The sequence below is a fragment of the Elephas maximus genome, chromosome 8 (genome assembly GCF_024166365.1).
Source record: "Elephas maximus indicus isolate mEleMax1 chromosome 8, mEleMax1 primary haplotype, whole genome shotgun sequence".
Classification (NCBI taxonomy): Eukaryota; Metazoa; Chordata; class Mammalia; order Proboscidea; family Elephantidae; genus Elephas; species Elephas maximus.
The window spans coordinates 86,588,519-86,608,761 of NC_064826.1; the positions used below are offsets into that span (position 1 = coordinate 86,588,519).

Genomic DNA, 20,243 nt, shown 5'->3' on the forward strand with positions numbered 1-20,243 from the left:
CCAGTGTAATAATTGATCAGGCAAGGGTCATCAACAGATGCTTAAAGCAGGGCTTCAGAACCAGTTAGTTCCGGTTTGAATCCCGCTGATAATTTGCACTTCTAACAAGTTCCCAAGTATAGGGTCACTATGCGACAGAATCGACTCCATGGCAACAGGTTTTGTTTGTTTGTTTGTTTGTTTAACAAGTTCCCAGGTGATGCTAACGTGGCTGGTTAGTGACCATTTCTGAGAACCACTAGTAGAACAATGGTTCTTAAAATTTATTATACATAAGAACCCCCTAGGGATCTTGTGAAAATGTGGATTCTGATTCAGTTTATTTGGGTAAAAAAGCAAATTCTCAGCAGGGGTTCAAATCAGGACAAACCAGTTCAAAGCCCTGGCTTAAACTATTGGATGATATGTTGCAATGGTCTCAAATCACTATTCTGCTGATTACTTACTAGTTACAATGGAAAGAACTTCAGACCACCACCTAACCAAGTGATCCAAATTAGCATCATCAGTAATGAGACAAACTGTCATTATATGCTTCCTGATACATGACATGATGGAGAAGTATACAACATCACTTACTTAGTATTCCTATCAAACAAGTGTAACCTGAATATGACCATGAGAAAACAACCAAATCCAGGTTGTGGAACATTCTACAAGACAATGAGCGAGAATGCTTCATGATTATAATCTGTTTCAGGTGTTTTGTTATTTTCAGTTGGATGGCCTTGGGTTATACTAGTTCCTTGTGCTTAAATGTCCTTCTCTCCATCTCCACTTGTCCAAATCCTTTTCAGCCTAACACAAATATCTCTATCTGTTCAATGAAGCCTTCTGGAATCCTTCCAGCTGGAATTAATCTGTATGCTCTCATCCCAAACTGTATAATTATTTTTATGTCTGTCACACCAACTAGATTATGAATAAAATGCAAAACATACACATTTCTCAAAATTCAGGAAGTCAACTAGTAGCCATGACTCCAGACATTTCACACTTTTCTAGATATTGCAAATGTAAAATCATTTAGATAGGCTGCTAGCTTGACGGACACGCTATAATAGTCCAGCTACTAGTTACAGGTACTTGTGTCTTAATCCCTCCTTTCTTTCCATGATGCACTTTCCCATTTGATTTACCAAACTTCAGTAGCTCTTCGCAGACAATAATGCCTTCTGGTTCCATCTTATCTTTCTGCCTAGCCCTGGGCTGAAAGCTGTGGGATGTGGCAAAACATCCTCCCAAAATCCACAGCCTGCCTAGGGGAGGAGTGGTAGACAGGACATTACTTAAGAATCCTTACAAAGCAGAAAGCCTGCAAAAACAAATATGGATTTTAAAGTGTCGATGTTACAAAAGGCTAAAAAGAAAGGAGACTGGTTTAGAGTAGGATGGCGAAGGAGACATGTCAATCATATTCTATACCTGATTTTTTTTAAGGAAGTCTCTTTAAAAATACTAGAAAGAACATTTTGGAGACAGCTGATGAATTGGCATCTCCTGCAGAGCAGCAGTGTGATTACAGGCCTGGAATCATCCTGATGGTGACATAGTGCATGACACGTAGAGAGGAAAAGCTAAATTGAGGAGACTTTTGTATAGAAGTGCCAGTATTTGGTGGCTGATTAGATATGGGGAAGAGGAGATAAGAGTGAATGAGTGTAGTCGGTTCCGAGTCATGGCGGCCTGTGTGTTACAGACGAGAACTGAGCTCCACAGGGTTTTCTTGGCTCTAATCTTGACAGAAACAGATCACCAGAACTGTCTTCCACAGAGCCACTGGGTGGGTTTGAACTGCCAACCTTTTGGTTAGTAGCTTTTGAATATGAATTACATATTAGATAATATTTTATCAATATTAATTTTTTAGTACAATAACAATATTGTGGTTATGTAGGAGAAAGCCCTTATTCTAAGAAGATGTATGAGGAAATATTTAGGCTTCAAGTGTCAACAAATGTGCCTCATTTTCAGATGGTTTACTAATGAGTAAGGAGAAAGAAAAGAAATATGGCATAATTTTGAGTTGTTGAATCTAGACAAAAGATATACATGTGTTCACTGTGTTAATTTTCTCTGTACATTTGAAATTTTAAAAAATAAAAAGTTGGAGAAAAATAACGAAGTAGTCATCTGTGAAGTGTAGGTATTGGTTACAATAGTCATGGGTCTCTGTAACATGCACTTAATGCAATAATTCATTGAGATTTATTAAAAATGGCAGAAGATATGTCAACTGGAAAACTCCAACAGAGTACTTTTTTTACAACTGCAGGTATTATTTGAGCTAAGGAAATAATGAAATTGATCGCCATTTACCTAGTCTGTGAAGTCAGTGGGTTCTTTCACACTTACTTCTTTCCTCTTCCCCAGGCCCCTATATCCAATCAGTCACCAAATACTGGAGATTCTACCTCACAAGTGTCTCCTCAGATTAGCTTCTCCTCTCCATGCCATCAGGATGATTCCAGACCTACAATCACACTGCTGTTCTGCGTGAGATGCTGCCCCTCCTTCTCTCTCAAGCAACTCTCTCTTCCTCATTCAGGGATCAGCTCAGGGGTCATCTCCCCATGAGATCAGCAACAGTTTCTCGCTCCTCAGCTGGTTCCCACTACATTCTGTTTTTACGTAGCACATCTCCCATTGGGCTGTGCTATGTTCCAACTAGATGTTTTTGTCTGGCTTTTCCACTGGCCAGTCATCTCTGAACCTCCATTGCCTGGCACAGTTAACAGACACATACATGGTGCTCCGCAAACGTTTATAAGAATTAATGAGGGAACATGTGAAGCCATGATAAGCTAAATGTAGACTATAGTGGAAAATCTCATTTTGATCAAGAGACAGTTCCTAAAGCTATACTGATCCATATTGTATATCTAATCTGTTATCATTAAAAAAAAAAAAAATTTCTAAGAGAAACAAAAACCAAAACCAAACTTGTTGCCATCGAGTCGATCTCAACTCATGATGACCCCATGTGTTGCAGAGTATAACCGAGATCCATAGAGTTTTTTGGCTGTAATCCTTACAGAAGCAGATCACCAACCACATCTTTCTTCCATAATGGTGCTGGGTGCGTGAGTTCAAACTGCCAACCTTTCAATTAATAAAAACCTGTTACCGGCAAACGGATTCTGACTCTTAGCAACCATATAGGATAGTGTAGAGCTGCCCCATAGGGTTTCCAAGGAGCAGCTGGTAGATTCAGACTGCTGATCTTTTAGCTAGCTGTCAAGCTCTTAACCAAGTGCAAACCGCTTAAGGAAAGCAAGGCCTGGCTAGTTCAGTGCACTCTGAGAATGTGAGAGACAGCCATTTTTAATACTGGACTCCTTATGAAAATATCCCTGCTACAACTGAAAATATTCTAGTAAGGAATGAGTCCTAAGGGAATGGACCTTAGGGAAAGTAGGTTGTCTGGCATATCAGAATTTAGAAGAATAGGGCTGCGGAAATAAGGCTGACTAGAGCAGGAGTGAGTCTGCCTCCAAGATCCCCACCCAATTGCTGACCTGGACAATCATTTGTTTCAGAAACCACTAAGGAGGGACATGAAGCAGGCTTCGGGTACTAGCCCACTCTAGTCCAGGGTTTAATGTGGCTGGTGAAAACTCAGTTCTGTGATGAAGAAAAAGACTTTTCTTCAGCATCTTGTCCAGTAGCACATAAGGACATAAAAAAAGAAATTCTTTTAAATAATGTATTCACTAGGGAGCAAATGAGAATCAAAACCATATTTAAAATTAAAATTTATTCCCAATATACATGAACTTTAAAATGACAGGAGAAATATCTTTGCTTGAAGTGAGATATTTTAAGTTTTGACAAACCACAGACATTTGAAAAGTTGTTCGGGAAATTTTGAGTGACCCTCGTCCCCCCCCCTCCCCCGCCCCCACTCCTAGTTCTGATGTTCTTCTACCCTTGCGCTTCAGTTCATTGTATGCCAAACTGGTACATGGTGTTGCTGAGAGATGGGGTGGAGTGGGGTCACACATTTTAAACTTTCCTCTATATGGAGATTTGACTCAGGACCATCAGATAAACAACAACAAAACGTCATGTTGCTTTGCAAAGGCCCTGAGTCTACTGAGCTCAAGTTTCCTGCTTTATGACAGGCGAGGCGCCTCTTCAACGTCTTTTCCTCTCATTTTTTGTAAGAGAAACTCTCTTGTCGATGTAACTACCTGCCAAGCAGATTTGGTGGGCCTGGGATCCAGGGAAGAGGAGCGTGCCAGGTACCTGCTGCCTGACACATGGTAAGTACATATTTTGTCAAATGTTCAATAAATGTATGCTAAGAATGTAAGCCTAACTTAAGGTTCTCCTCTTATGTCTAAGGATTATGTTGATATGACATCTTTGCCTCATAGCATAGGTATTATGATCAGAGAAGTCTAATAAAAGTCATTTAAAAAATAGTGCGCTCTCCTGGATCATCTGGAAAAAGTCCCCCTGCCCCGCCCTCCCTCCCCCCCCTCCCCTTTTGGATTTGCCAAACTTTCTTCTCTGTTTCACCATTGTTTGTCTGGACTTTAAATTTCCTTGCTGAGAGGAACCCTGTCCCTTTACAATGTGGTCCCAGAGGTCATGCTGGGATAATCAACATTAAAGCTGAGACCCTAAAGACCTCAAGGCACAGGCAAACACTGAGGTATAACCACCTACTTGCCATCTTACTGAGCGGATGCAAAGGGAGACCCAGTGATGCATGGGAGTGTCCGTTTTTGTTGGAGGAATATGCGGTATGTTCCCTCTTTTAGTCCAGTCTTGTAGAGATTATGTAGATGTTTCTCTCAACAAGAGCTTTCCAGAGTTTGCCAGACAACAGTGTCTTTGTGCTGATAAAGACGATGTCAACAGCAGCCTGTCTCTCATCACACTTCCTGTTTCCTCTTCTCAATGTCTGACAGGCCATTCCATCTTTTACCTTTGATTAAGAGAACCCCATTTATTGTCCCGTCATTGGCAACATTTTCTTATATACTGATTTTTAATTTATTATTTATTGTTATTAACAATACCATTGGTAATGATAGTAGCTTCCTTCTATGCACCAGGTATGTTGCATATATGATCACATTTCAATTCTGAGAGGTAGGGTAAATAAAATTAGTCCTATTTTCTAGATGCAGAAACTGAAAGATAAGAGGGTCCATGGCTCGCCCAGGTCTTTCTGCCTCTGAAGCAATTAGTGGTGCTACCTCTGCTCGTTGGGAGTCCCTGGGTGGTACAAATGGTTGATGCACTTGACTGCTAGTCAAAAGGTTGGAGGTTCAAGTCCACCCAGAGGCACCTTGGAAGAAAGGGCTAGTGACCTACTTCCGAAAAATTAGCCATTGAAAACCCTAAGGAGCACAGTGCTACTCTGACACATTGGGGTTGACTTGACAGCCACTGTGTAGTTTTTCTGCTGCTTGAGGCTTTTTGCCTGCACAGTGTGGGCCCAATTTTAGATCTTCAACCAAGTAGCAGGTACTCTCTGGAGTCAGGAGCTCAGAATCCTTTTTTTTTTTTTCTTAGCCTTTTATAAGAAGACCTCATCTCTTTCTATCAGATAGAAAAAGCAAGTCTAATGCAAATAACATCTAAAGAATACTTTCCAGACCTTTATTAACAGCAAAAACCAAAGGGAGCATATCATGCCGAGAACTGCCAACATATCAAGAATACATCCTCAACTGGGTAAGCACTGGTCGCATATCACTTGGGACTGCAAGCACACCTCACAAAGGTTTCCATTTTGTCCTCCCAAGCAGCGTTGCTATAGGGATGCCAATAAATGACTTTGCAAAGGAAATAAGGAAATTCAGTGTCAACTGGAGGGGCTAAAAGACTATTTAAAAATAAAAGAACAAAATGTTTAATTTATTATGAATTAGCAACTACTCTTATCTGAATTCTTCTGGATGGAAATTAAGGGCCAAAATATATCCATCTGTTCTATTACATTCCCCTTCCCCACCCCCCCACCCCCCCACCCTGGGGAGTTGTGCAGTTGAAGAGTAGGAGGAGTTTAGCAGTATTAGAAAATAGACTATTTCTTTTTTTCCTGGAATTTCAGCAAGGATATATAATGTTGTATAGTATTGAAATGCAGTTGTTGGGTGTTAATACATTAACATAAAGGATAGCCGGACCACATGTACGATTTCAAGAGTTTTCTCTATTAATGAACAGAAATAACAATATTTTATGTAAACCCCAGAAGTAAGAAAAACAACGAAGTTCATGTTAAATGAACATGACCTTTGGGATAATCCTTGGAACACTGAAACTGACCTCCGAGTCAAGAGACCTCAATTCCACCCTCAACTCTGAATCTCACCCTGTGATGTTGGATAAGAAGTCTCAATTTCTTTTGCCTGCACTTTCTTGCCTGTAAACCATGGTGAAACAAACACTCTAGATACCGCCTGTTATGGATTGAATTGTGTCCCCCCAAAATGTGTATCAATTTGGCTGGGCCATGATTCCCACTATTGTGCTACTGTCCACCATTTTGTCATCTGACGTGATTTTCCTTTGTGTTGTAAATTCTACTTCTATGATGTTAATGAGATAGGACTAGAGGCAGTTATGTTACTGAGGCAGCACTCAATCTACAAGATTGGATTGTGTTTTAAACCAATCTCTTTTGAGATACAAAAGGAGAAGAGCAGAGAAACTTGGGGACCTCAGGCCACCAGGAAACAAGAGCCAGAAGAATAGCACATCCGTTGGGCCCGGGGGTCCCTGGGCTGAGAAGCTCCTCCACAAGGGAAGATTGATGACAAGGACCTTCTGCCAGAGCCAATAGAGAGAAAAAGCCTTCGCCTGGAGCTGGCACCCTGAATTTGGACTTCTAGCCTGCTAGGCTGTGAAAGAATAAATTTCTCTTTGTTAAAGCCATCCACTTGTGGTATTTCTGTCATAGCAGCACTAGGTAACTAAGACATCTCTCCACCTCTAATTTCTATAACGTTTATAGCTGCACATGGAATTAAATTGTCATATGGGAGCAACTTTTACGGACTCCAACTCTTTCTTTTAGTTGATCTGAATGCTAGAGAAAGATTAAAACTGACTGCTGGGCTTACTCAAAATTTCTTTAAAAAAGATCAATAGGGAATTTTGGAAACTTTCTGCTCAGCTTTTAAAATAATAACAATAATTATAATAGATTGATATGCATTATTTACTATTTGACAGATGGAGCCCTGGTGGCCCAGTGGTTAAGAGCTTAGGCTGCTAACCAAAAGGTCGGCGGTTTGAATCCACCAGTCACTCCCTGGAAACCCTATGTGGCAGTTCTACTCTGTCCTATAGGATTGCTATGAGTCAGAATCAACTCGATGGCAACGGGTCTGGGTTTTTTTGACAAATACTCCACTGATTGCATTACATATTCTACTTCATTTATTCTTACAGTACATGCATAAGGGAGATAAGATTATCATCTCTACTCATTAGATGAAGAAACTGAAGCTTAGAGGGGTAAATCGCTTTCAGTGGGCCACACGGCTCTTTCAGATCCAAGGCCATCTGATTTTAGAGCAGTCACTAACAGTCATTATGTCATAGGATTTAGGGGCTTATTCTTCAAAACACTGTAGAGAAATGTTAAAATGTGAACTGTAATCCAACACATGTAAGTACAAAGTTAACTCTCAAAATAGCAATTCTTTATGCAAGTACTTTCATCTGTCATTCCTTACCTTTTAATATTACAGTTATTTTTATAGTAATAGGGAAGGAAGCTAAAGTGATATCTTCTGTGCTTCAAGTAAAAAAAAAAGGTCAATGGTTGAATCCATTTGGATTCAATTCTGCTGCAGCCAATCTTTTACGGAAATGAAGTTATAATATAAATGAATGTACACTTGTACTAGAAGGAAACATATATGGTCTTTCAAGTTATTCAATTTATATTGCCACTCAGTTGTTAAAGTGTTGGTGAATGTAGCATGTATATAAATATGACACAAGTGACAGCTATAAAGATAAACCTTTTATGTTGTAACCTCTCTATTTAAGCACACAAGACTAAATTTGGGGAATAAATCATGATAACGGGTAGTCACCACATTTATATGAAAATGAATAAATGCCCTATACTATGAGTTTATTAACCTGTAATGAGTAGATACTTTATCATCACTTTGTAGATTTTTTGAAGTACCTTGGCACAGTTGTGTTACAGATAATGCAGACCCCTCTGGCTGCTCAGAAATTAATTTTATTACCTAAGAAATTGATTTTTTCAGTGCCCAATAGTTGGTTGGGTTGGAAGAATACATGATTGACCCAACATGTAGCCAGCTATGTGACAAACCCACTGGGAATATGTTCAGCTATGTTCTTCCTTTATGTGAGGGAGATGGGAAGGGATAAAAGATTATATGCAGGTTGGGAGGGGGATTAAAGGCAGTAAGAGCCTGCAGGGCACAGCGATGAGGAGCCTTCAGGAGCCAGTTCCCAAGATTCTCCTAGGTTATAGATATCATGGGAATGCTTCCTACCTAGGGGAGAGGTGTACACGGGTAACAAGCCAGCCAATGTGAGCCCTCTTCTCTCTAGCTGAAGAGACTGATACCAACTGAATTGCCAAGGAACAAGGGAGCCCAAGCTTTCCAAGGGCTGGACAGCTGGTATTGCCTACCACTCCTCTAAAAGGCTGGTATCTAAGCACAGACAGGCCCTGAGCCAAAAATTTCCTGTGCAAGGCCACTCTCATGCTTGCCCTATGAAAAAGGAAAACAACAGAATGGGTGATCCCTCTACTGGAGCACAGCCCAGAGTGCACCCAGCCTACCTCTGCAGGATTCTGAGAGAACAGGAAGATGCTGCAGATCCTTCTGTCCGTGAATCCCCCTGGCACCACATGACACCAATGGTGTTTGGCTGAGCTCTTTGCTCAACATTTCATAGAATGTGACATAGTGGGAGAAACAAAAAAATATAAGGTTAGGTGGATGGCTTTGCTAGAGGGCAAATTCCTTTTGTGGGGGAATGTGTGAGAAAAAACTGGCAAGGAGGTTGAGGTCACATTGGAAAGTACCATTGTAATTCACCATTGTTATCCATCTGTCCTCTTCCTTCTAAACCCAGCTCTAGCTGCAGTGTCTTTAACACATAACCCCTGTCACTCCCTCATGCTACCCTCAAACTTTGTCCTTTCCTCAATTCTATGGCAGTGGATTTTTTTTATTGCACATTATCTAAGCTCTCCTATAGTGCCCATCTGATGTTTTGATTTCCTATTGTCCATTTTTTGCATATACTCTTTCTCTATTAGATAGCAAGCTCCTTGGAGGAAGACATTATGTTGTTCAACATTTTATACTTTTTACTAGTAAAGCTGTAGGGAGGGATCTTTATTTTGTTTATTTCTATATCTCCAGCACCCAGAACAGTATCTGGAACATAGGTGCTGAATGCATGAAAGAAGGAATGAACAAATTGTAATATAAGTATCGCTATGATTCTCAAGGTTGGAGAATTTCTTGTGCAAATCATATATGCTTCCTTGGATTCTGTTCTTATTGTTCAAAGTAAAATGTGTAGTGAGTAAAAGTCCATCTCAAACTATCACCCAATAACTAAGGTGTTGAGTGAATTGGTCAATTAACCAACCACTTCTTGCCCAGGCAAGCTAGGAGCAGGCCCAATACGGTGTAATCATCTTCTCACTCAGAGTCACCCACCTGCAGCAATTATGCTTTCAGGCTCCTGAGTAAATATATTTATATATTGTATAGAAGAAAATAATTATTGAAAAAAGATTTTCTCTTAAGAATAAGGACATCTAACGAGGAAAAAACATTCACATAACATTAAGAATACTTCATATTGAGATAGGAACTTAGATTATATAACTTCTGTTTCTTTGCTGAGGTGTTCTAATGTCTCATTTGTTTTAAGGGAACTCATAATTAGTTGCTCAATCAATTTAATGGTGGCTACTTTAAAGTCTTTGATAGTTCCAACATATGATTTATCTCAGTATTGATGTCATTTGACTCTCTTTTCTCATTCAATTTGTGATTTTCCTGATTCTTGATATGGTGATTTTTGATTGTATCCTAGGCATTTTTGAAATTGTGTTAGGGGACCGTAGATCTTATTTATATCATATTTTAGCAGGTGGTCATCCTATTTAGGTTTACCATGTAGAATCCGACCTACTTTTACAGGCTGTATACCAATGACAATTTAGTTTTCTGAGCCCTTGAAGTGCTATTCTGATCTGCTTCATTCTTCCAGCTCCACTTGAGCTCCCACTATATCCATGCTGGTGCTACCTGCTGGGGTAGGAGGCACTTACCTGGACCACTTCACGTTGTTAGGTGTAGTGTAGGGAATGCCAGATCCACAGGATGGAGATTGTTTCCTCTGTCCTGTTCTCCTACCCCAGTGCCACTGGGCTTCCCACTTACCTCTGTCACTGGGTAAAAGGTCTGCAGACACAGGGCCTGCTTCACCTTCTGTCTGGGGTGGAGGGCCAGGAGATTTGGGGTCTGACTTGCCTTCTGCCATTGAGTGGAGACCTGGGAAGCACCTAGTCTGGATTTTCTTCTACTGCTGGGTGGGGATCCAGAAGCCACTGGGTGGGCCACTGGGTCAAGAGCCAGGGGACGCTGGGCTTGCTGGAACTGCCAATGCAGGTGGAAGGACCTGTGTGGAGAAGGGGTTAGATTGGACTTCTTAGATTCCTCTGTGGCCTCTCCTGTGGGCAAATTAGTCCACTGCTACCAGCAGGTATGGGACAGAGACTGGGTTGGCCCAACCGGATTCTCATGTTGTTGCTGCTAGTAGCAGATTGGGCCCACTACTGCCACTGGGTATGAGTCTCACTACTATATGCCTGCTTGGCTTTCCCTTTCCCCATCCTTCAGAGAGAGTAAACTTTTCTTGTTATATTTTGCTCTCCTTCCTTCTTTCCTTTTTCTCTATGGCTGTTGGAGGTTCCATCTTGCAGCCTTCTCTTGCAACCAGACCTGGATATTTGGGAGATAAAAACCCAGGAAACTTATCACAGTGTTGTTCTTCAAGTCTTGAGGTCTCTAGCCAGTCCACATTCTTCTCACCTTTAAATGTTGTTTTACAGTTGTTGAATTATTTCCAGGGTATTTATTTGTATTTAGAGGGGAAGTGTCAGGAAATGTGAGTCTGTGCATCTTGTTCCAGAACCAGAAGCCCCTGTAGGACAAGTTAAACATTACACCTTCTTCCTGATACGGATTGAAGTCCTACCTTAGACTTATAATTTGAAATACAGGCTGTGTGTAGATGTAGCTATTCCAGGACTAGAATTCTTTTTGGGAAAACAATTTGTAAGGAATATAACAGCCACAGTAACTTAGGCAACATGCCTGAAAACTCTCATCTTTCCTTGAAACTCAAAGGGGAATCCAATAAGTTATACTATTATACACCACTCTCTTTCTAAGGACTCATGAGAGAAATTTCTTCCTGAAAAACAGCCATTTCTTCAAAGTAACCTACCGTTTTTATGTAAAGAATAATATTTCCTTAAAAAGTTGAACATAGAACTACAATGTGACCCAGCAATCCCAATCCTAGTTATATACCCAGAAGAAGTGAATGCAGGAATGCAAACAGAAACCTGTATATTGATGTTCATTGCAGCTCTTTTTAACAATAGCCAAAAGGTGGAAACAATTGAAATGTGGTATAGAGCCACAGTGGAATACCACTCAGCCATAAAGAGAAATGAAGTCCTGATGCATACCACAACATGGATAAACCTTGAAAACATCATGCTGAGCAAAGTAAGTCAGTAGAAAAAGGACAAATATTGTATAATCTCATTTATATGAAAAAAAACCCCAAATATGTATAAATCAAAGATTATTAGTGGTTGCAAGGGGTGAAAAAAGAGAAAGGAGAAATGAGGGAGTTTCTGCTTAGAGGGCATTGAGTTTATATTAATGATGATGAAATTATTTGGAAAAGGGTCATGAGAATGCTTGCACAACTTGAAGAATGTAATCAATATTACTGAACTGTATGTGTAGAAATTGTTGAGATGTCATATATTTTGTTATATATATTTTCACCAATAATAATAACATGAACTCCGTGCTTGGACAAGTTTCCCTCTTTACTCCAGGTGAATATGCTCAAAGCCAAATTTGTGCTTCCCATACCTATCCCCAAACAAATATATAAGGTTTTGTGGCACATATTTTGTACGTTTATTCCTACCCGTATTTTCCCTTACATTCCTTCCCTTTTTACCTTATTTTTATATCTGTAAATTTTCATATCCATTTGTAATGCAATATGATAAAAATTAATAAGATATGAAAGTTTCACTTTCATAGATATATAATAAAGAAGAGTCTCCCATCACATTTCTGGGGGAAGGAAAAGCCCCATCCCACCCTCTCAGGTACTTTTAGCAACATTTGAGGAGAAAAGGGAGAGAAAAACTGTTGTGCTCAGTGCAGGGAGCATGAGAAGAGCAGGGCTCTCTGGAGAGGAGCTGGTTGCCTCTTGAGCAACACTAGGGTAGGAGCCATGCTCTGCACATTCTTGCATTCCCATGCCTGACAGTCCCTGGAATGTAGTAGGTGCCCAACAGACATTTGATGAATTGAATTGAATTATTTCTTTCAAAAGGATCTACTCCTTGAAATGGGGGCCTTGGGTGGTATAAACGGTTAACACGCTCTACTGCTAATCAAAAGGTTGGAAGCTGGAATCCACCCAGAAGCATCTTGGAAGAGCAGCCTGGATATCTACTGCTGAAAAATCAGCCATTGGAAACCCTGTGGAGCACAGTTCTATTCTGACACACATGGGACAACTATGAGTTGAATTTGACGTCATGGCAACTGGTTACCTAGCAGAATGCAAAGGAGCTGCAGCGTGGGAGGAAACCTGGCTTCCTCTCAAGCTGCTTCCCCTCTCCACTCACTGACAGTCTCCCATGAAGACGGGGCAGTCTATTCACTTGCAAACAGCAGCAGGTTTGGCCTTCTCAGGAAATGATTAAATAAAAGAGCAAGTTTTTGGAGTGCACACTTAGTTACCAAGCCATTAGCCAAAAGGATGGTCTATAACCGCTTCGGCCATCCATAGACCCAGGAGGGTGATTAATTGGAACAAACCAACCACGTTTGAATTGTTTCTCAGGTCACCTTTGGAGTTAGCCCCCACCTCCTGCCATTGAAAACTGCAGCCAAGTAGGCTCCTTTCAGAAGACTTCCTGTCTGTGCTTCCCCGACTTCCTGTCTGTGCTTCCCCGGGATGCTGAAGGAAAGCTCAGAAAACAAGCCTTGACTCTTCACCAGCTGACTTCAAACACACGCAGTCTCAGCTCACTGGAGTCGGCAGAATTCCACTGTTTAAGTGCAGATGGAGGTCACCGCAAATCAGCAATCTGCACGGAAACCTTCCAGGCCAGCTGCTCCTGGCACCCGGCCACATCCATCCAAACGGATCTGCAGACAACATGAGTGACATCTCCCGCTGCCGTTTAAAATGCTTCGGTACCAGAGCTCTCAGCATCCCCATCTTAAGCCACTCAGGTACATAAGAGTCAGTCAGCAGTTCCAATTAGGGGATCAGAAAAGAAATGGGCAAATCGCCTCCCAAATGGCTGTGCTGAGAGGAGGGAACGGCATGGATCTCGCTAATAGATTTTCTCCATTTTCTGGACAAGGAGGCAGACAAGCACGAAGTGCCCATTACAGGGCAAGTTGCCTTGCAACTCCCTGCCCTCTCATCAAGACAATTTGGCCGCACATTAACCCTGGAGCTGGTTTGGTTTCTGAGCTCCCATCTTTTGTTTTATTGCAACAAACAAAGCCCATGGTGAGCCAGTGAAATTATATTCAGCCGGTGATGAGAATTCCGCAGTTCCCCACAGGGTGCATCAACTATTTTGGTCCCCGCTTTGCAAGGTTTGCTGTGAGGCAGTGCCCAGAGAAGACTTGAGTGGCCCTGCCAATTAGCACTGACCTTCAGCCTCGAGAACACAGAAGAGTCATGCTGTGGTTAAGGGGGAAATGGTTTATCAGAATGGAAACCGCGTCTCACAGCACAAACGCTGCCTCTTTGAGCAGTTAGTACTCACATAAACAGAAACCTTACATCATGGTATGAACCCAACCAAACCCAAACCCACTGCCGTCGAGTTGATTCTGACTCATAGCAACCCTATAGGACAGAGTAGAACTGCCCTATAGGGCTTCCAACACCTTAAACTTTATAGAAGCAGACTGCCACATCTTTCACCCAAGAAGCAGCTGGTGGGTTGAACCGCTAACCTTGAACCACCCACCTTTCAGTTAGCAGCCGAGTGCTTTAACCACTGTGTCATCAGGGCTCCTCATGAGACGAGAAGGTAGAGAAAATAGCCCCCCAAAATGGTGACTGAAGCCCTCTCCCTAATTAATTCACCTGGATCTTGCCTCTTTATCCCTTTGTGGAGAGGGAGGGACAAAAAGGAAAAGAATGTTTCTAAGTATGCTAGTTAGCTATTCGGAGTAGCATTCCTTTTAACGAAAACCCTGCTGGTGTAGTGGTTAAGAGCTATAGCTGCTAACCAAAAGGTTGACAGTTTGAATCCACCAGGTGCTCCTTGGAAACCCTATGGCGCAGTTCTACTCTGCCCTATGGGGTCACTATGAGTGGGAATTGACTCCGTGGCAGTGGGTTTTGTCTTTTGGTTTTAGGACTTCTGAGCCCACTGGTTTGGAATTGTCCAGGGAATTAAAAAATTAACTAGGTCCTTCTGTCTTGGATTCACAATGAACAAGACACAGTTCACCTTCTAATACTGTAGCTTAAATCAAAAAGCCAAAAACCAGTCGTCATCTAGTTGATTCTGACTCATATTGACCCCATGTGTGCAGAGTAGAACTGTTCCAGAGGGTTTTCAAGGCTGTGATCTTTTGGAAGCAGATCACCAGGCCAGTCTTTGGAGGTGCCTCTGGGTGGGTTCAAACCACCAACATTTTGGTTAGTACCCCATAGTTAGTAGTAGAGCGAGGAACCATGTGCACCTCCCAGGGACTCCTGCTTAAATCAATGACTATAATTCCTCCAAAACTAACAGTTGGGTAAGAAGCCCTGGTAGTGCCGTGGTTAAGAGCTCAGCTGCTAACCGAAAGGTCGGTGGTTCAAACCCACCAGCTGCTTCATGGGAGAAAGATGTGGCAGTCTGCTTCTGTAAAGATTACAGCGTATAGGGTCACTATTAGTTAGAATTGACTTAACAGCACACAGCAACAACAAAAAGGGTTGCGTGAGTGGTTCTGCTGGTTTCTAGCTTAGGTTTGGCAGATCTAAGCTGGACTTGCTATGCTTCTACTGTCAACTGCCAGGCTGGCTGGGGAGTTCCCTGGTCTAGAGTGGCATCAGTTGGGAAGACACAGTAATTTTCCAATTTGGTCCTTCATCTTCTGACAGGCTAGCCCACGCTTGTCCTCAGGACAGAGGCAGGAGGGAGTATGGAATTGAGGACTAGGCTTGGGACTGGCACCCAGAATATCCACTGCATTCTATTGGCCAAAGTGATTCACATGCCCAAACCAGATCAAAGAGGTGGAGAATAGACTCCTCCTCTTGATGCCACAGTTATGGCAAAGGGCAGGGATACAGGGAGGAGTGCAGAATTGACCTCATCACTGTAGTTCACCTGCCATTGTGGGAGAGGGGAGCAGGGAAACGATTTGGAGAAAAGGGTGAAAAGATCACTCACTCCAGTCTCTCCTACCCATGCCCTCTCTTCAGGCTTCCCCTGAAGCATTGCAAGGTATTTTGTCTGAGAAATATTTTGCCAGGTTTGATGAGGATTATCATCCTGCTCTCCTCTGGGGCATACTGGTGGCTTTCCAGGCAGAGGACACACATCTTACAGGCAGCTTTTGAGAACCAGCAAGAGTCAGGAGGGCTCCTAGGACAAGATGGGACCTCCCAGGGGCCAGAAGGTCGTCAGGCCTCTTTAGGGGAGGTGTGAGAGGGAGAGGAGGAGAATCTTAGCATCACCTACCTCCCCTGCTGCATCACTTGTCAATTCCTCTCACGTGCACCCAGAGCCTGTGGTACTGGACTACCTTCAGTTCTTGAAACGTTCTGTGGAAACACAGCTCCATGTCTTTGTACACTCTTCTGCTTAGAAGGCCTCTCTCCATCTAGACCACTCCCGATTGCCCTCCAAGGTTCCATGTGAGGGTCATACCTGTAGGTGCCTCTCTGCTCTGCCCTTCTAAAATTTACTTCAGCCAGAGCTCTCAGCCCTCTCTACTATAATTGTTTACTTCATGTTTTCCCCAATTTTGTCAACTCCTTTCGGGCAGGAACCAAGTCTTTTAGCCTCCATATTCCCAATACTTAGTTCAGAGCCCAGCACATAGAAGTGCTTAGTAAACAGCTTCACTGCCTCCTCAGGGAACTCTACAGCCTCTATGTGTGGAACAATTGCAGGTCTGTAAAATTTTTAATTTATTTCCTCTATAATTTTTTTTTTTTATATAACTCATGCACAGGAGCCCTGGTGACACAGTGGTTAAGAGCTTGGCTGCTAACCAAAAGGTGGGCAGTTCCAATCCACCAATTCCATTCCCATCCTTGGAAACCCTATGGGACAGTTCTACTCTGTCCTATAGGGCCACTATGAGTCAGAATTGACTTGATGGCTGTTTGTTTTTTTTGGTTATCTCTCATGCACAGCCACTGCCTGTATGTCAGTGGGAGCTTGCATATTGCTATGGTGCCGAACAGGTTTCAGTGGAGTTTCTAGACCAAGATGGACTAGGAAGAAAGGCCTGGAAATCTACTTTTGAAAACCAGCCAATAAAAATCCTATGAACTGCAATGTTCTAATCTCCAACTGATCATGGGGATTGTTGGGGGAATGGCCTGCCTCTACACCTCCCATCCAGGCTGCCTAAGTAAAGGCAGAGCATTCTCTGATAAAGAGGCTGGGAATTGGGCCGCCTTCTCTCTCCTAGCTCCTTCTCCTTACTAGAGAAGACTTCCCCCCGATTTGGGCACACAGTAACTTTCTCTGTCTCTTGCACATGTGCAAGCATCTTAGAGCACATGGTCAACCCCACTTCTATATTTGTTCCCAGTGGGAGGGAACAGGGCCTCTTGTACTATGGCACAAGAGAGAAGATGTGCCCAATTGTAAGAGCTGACCTCGGGGTGTGCACTGAAGGGGTAACAGGCTTTGCACAGCCAAACACGGGTGCCCCCATGTGGTCCACTAGTTCACTGCGGTTTGCATTCTTATGTAAGCCCCTGGCATGGAGCCACTATTGTCCACCACCACTATAAAACCTCTGCCCTCCCACTGCAGGGTGTGGAGATCTGCTTTGGTCCTGTGGCTACCCAGGGCTCACCTCATTTGTAAGTCTTCCTAATAAACTGCTTTGCTGCCACACTGGACTCACCTGCCTCTTTCTTTGGTGTCTCGACACCCTCCATTTTTGGAGGCAAATTTCAAGTTACTAGGTTGCTATGAGTAGGTATCGACTCAATGGTAATGGGTTTTTGGTTTGGCCCATGCCTGGAGGAACTGGGCAGTGTTTCCTTCTGTTGCGCATGGGGTTGCCATGAGTCAGAGGGCATCTCAACAGCAGCTAACTACAACACCACCTCGGAAGCAAAACAGACTTGTCCGATCCCTGTTTTGTACATGACTTGAGTAGATTAATGGATTTGCCTAAAATCCACTGATTTCTAAGTGGTAAAGCAATTCCTGAAATTCAGGTATTCCAAGCCTCGGCCCAGTGTCCTTTTTATTTAACCCCAGGCTTGAAATGTATGTATTTATCTTATAATGCTCTTGCCTTTTTCAAAAATGGATTTATTCAACAAATATTTAAGCACCTGCCGTATATCAGGCATAGTTCTTGAAGCTAAGCATAAAAAAAAAAAAAAAAGCATATAGAGATGCATAAAACAGGCCAAGTAGGGGAGTTGGACAATAAATGTCAATTATTCAATTTATTTATTTACAAATGATATATTTAAATAGCATTTACTATGAGCCAGGCACTGTTTTATGCTTTTTATTTACAGATGAAGAAACTAAAGCATAGAGAAGTGAAATAATGTGTCCAGGGTCACAGAATTGGTAAGTGGTAAAGCTGGAATATGAACTCAGACCCTCTAGCTCCCGAATCTGTGCTCATAACCTCTCCTCCAGACTGGCTGATATAAAATGTTACATAATGTAGGTCAGATAAATGTTCTAAGGTAAGGAAGGAAGGGTGGAGATGACAGGGACAAAGGATGCAGCTTTAGACAGGGTGGACAGGAAAGGCCTCCCTGAAGAGGTGCCATTGGAGCAGAGGCCTAATAAAGGGAGGAAGCAAGCCTTGCAGGGGAAGAGCATTCTGGCAAGAGGAAACAGCATGTGCCAAGGCCCTGAGGTAGGAAAATGCTCGGTGAGTGTAAAGAACAGCAAGGAGGCTAGCATGAGCAGGGAAAGTGATGGAAGATGAGTTTAGAGAGGTGACCAAAAGCAAAATGACAGAGGGGGTGCTTTTATGGCCATGCTCAAGAGTTTGCATTTTATTCTTAGGATGATGATTTATGATACATAACTACAAACAATATAAAAGGCAAAAAATAAAAATAATAAGTGAGAAAAAGAGTAGGTATGGGGGTTGAGGAAAAAAAAAAAAAAAAAAAAAAAAACACCACCAAGGGTCAGGTTATATTTAAAATACAGACCTTACATTCCCCATGTCCTTTGCTACCAGCCTCAGGCTGCAAATTTGAGCTTTTAAATCTACAAAGCATACAGTGGATTATTGCTTGGCTGAAGAAATATCACTAAACCTGTGAAACTTGCCATATTTTTCCCAGTGGGCCTAACTCTGCCTCTACTCACTCTCTGGCCTCAGTTTCCTCATCTGCAGAATGGGAATACTAATACCTGCTCTACTTTCCTCTCTGAGTCAAATGAGTTGGATGTTTAGTAGAAGCCACGCTTTATCTGACTTGATTGCAGCCTAAAGGACAATAACCCATTGCCATCAAGTCGATTCTGACTCATAGCAACCCTATGGGACAGAGTAGAACTGCCCCACAGGATTTCCAGGGAGTGGCTGGTGGTTTCGAACTGCTGACCTTTTGATTAGCAGCTGAGCTCTTAATCACTGAGCCACCAGGGCTCCACAAAGAATGATACATTAACTTTTTTAAAAAATCCATTAAGGCAGAGAATCATAGAAAGTGATAAATATTAATATATACCACAGAGATTTTATTTTGGCCTGAACATAGCCCTGTACATGCCGTGTCCAAAATTTGCTCTAGGGCTTAGTCCTCTTCTTTTGCTGATAGGCGTTCCCCCTGGTCTTTCTTGCACTATATTTCTTTAATACCCTTGTCATCCTATACGAATTTAAATACCCTTGTCATCCTATACGAATTTAAATACCCTTGTCATCCTATACGAATTGAGATTCTTGAATTTTCAGCGTTTTCCCCAATATTTTACAGTCATCTCACTCAAACTGAATTTGACTGTACTTTTTTTAGCAACTCACATTATCAAATCTTTCTATATCATTCAACTCTATTTTCGTAGAAACAACTCCCCATCTCTTCATATTGATAGCTTATCAGTTTTAAATTATTTAAATTAAATCCTTAAAAATATTCATATAAAATAAGTACAACAACTAAAAATAAATGTAGGAATAACTACTCCTGGCGCTTGGTGAGTGTACTGCCCAGTTGGTAGAACAGAGGAGTAATGTATATTAGAGCAGAAGCTTTCAAACTGTTGTCAAAATGTTTAAGTATTTCTTCTTATAGACCAGCAGAGACACACCAAAACACACATATGTAAACACACACACTCACACATGCACACGCCTGTCAAACAAAAATGTCAGAAAACAAAGCTTACCCTTATGTGTGATGCACTTTGTATTTCCTATTTTATTCCTTTTTTCCTTTGAAAAATTTCTAGATGCAAGCTTCTAAATTGTTTGCAGCTCCTCTAATGGTTGGCAATCTGCAGTTGCAAATGCTATGTTAGAAAGTAATTTTGTAACTCTGAGTGCTCTGTTTGACATAGTCCTCAGCCAGCCTGTTTTACAGAGGAAATTGAGGGGGTCAGTTGGCCTGACAAGCTGATTAAGTAGAAGTTGATTAGGAAAGTGCCTACTGTCTATGAAAATGCTTTGTAAAAGTGTAAAGAGCTCTACAAATGTGCAAGGTAAAGCCAGGTTTGGGTTTCTGTTAATCCCCAAGCCAGT

The 20,243-nt window shown here is 42.0% G+C and overlaps 1 long non-coding RNA gene across 1 annotated transcript; it reads right to left on the reverse strand.

Moving 5' to 3' along the window:
• Positions 1–4,506: 4,506 nt before the first annotated feature.
• LOC126081716 (uncharacterized) lies at positions 4,507–20,012 on the reverse strand. The gene is made up of 5 exons (XR_007518430.1): positions 19,892–20,012; positions 16,013–16,095; positions 13,174–13,457; positions 8,801–10,662; positions 4,507–4,936 (listed from the first exon to the last, which is right to left on the reverse strand). It is a non-coding gene; the product is annotated as an uncharacterized LOC126081716 (long non-coding RNA).
• Positions 20,013–20,243: the final 231 nt, after the last annotated feature.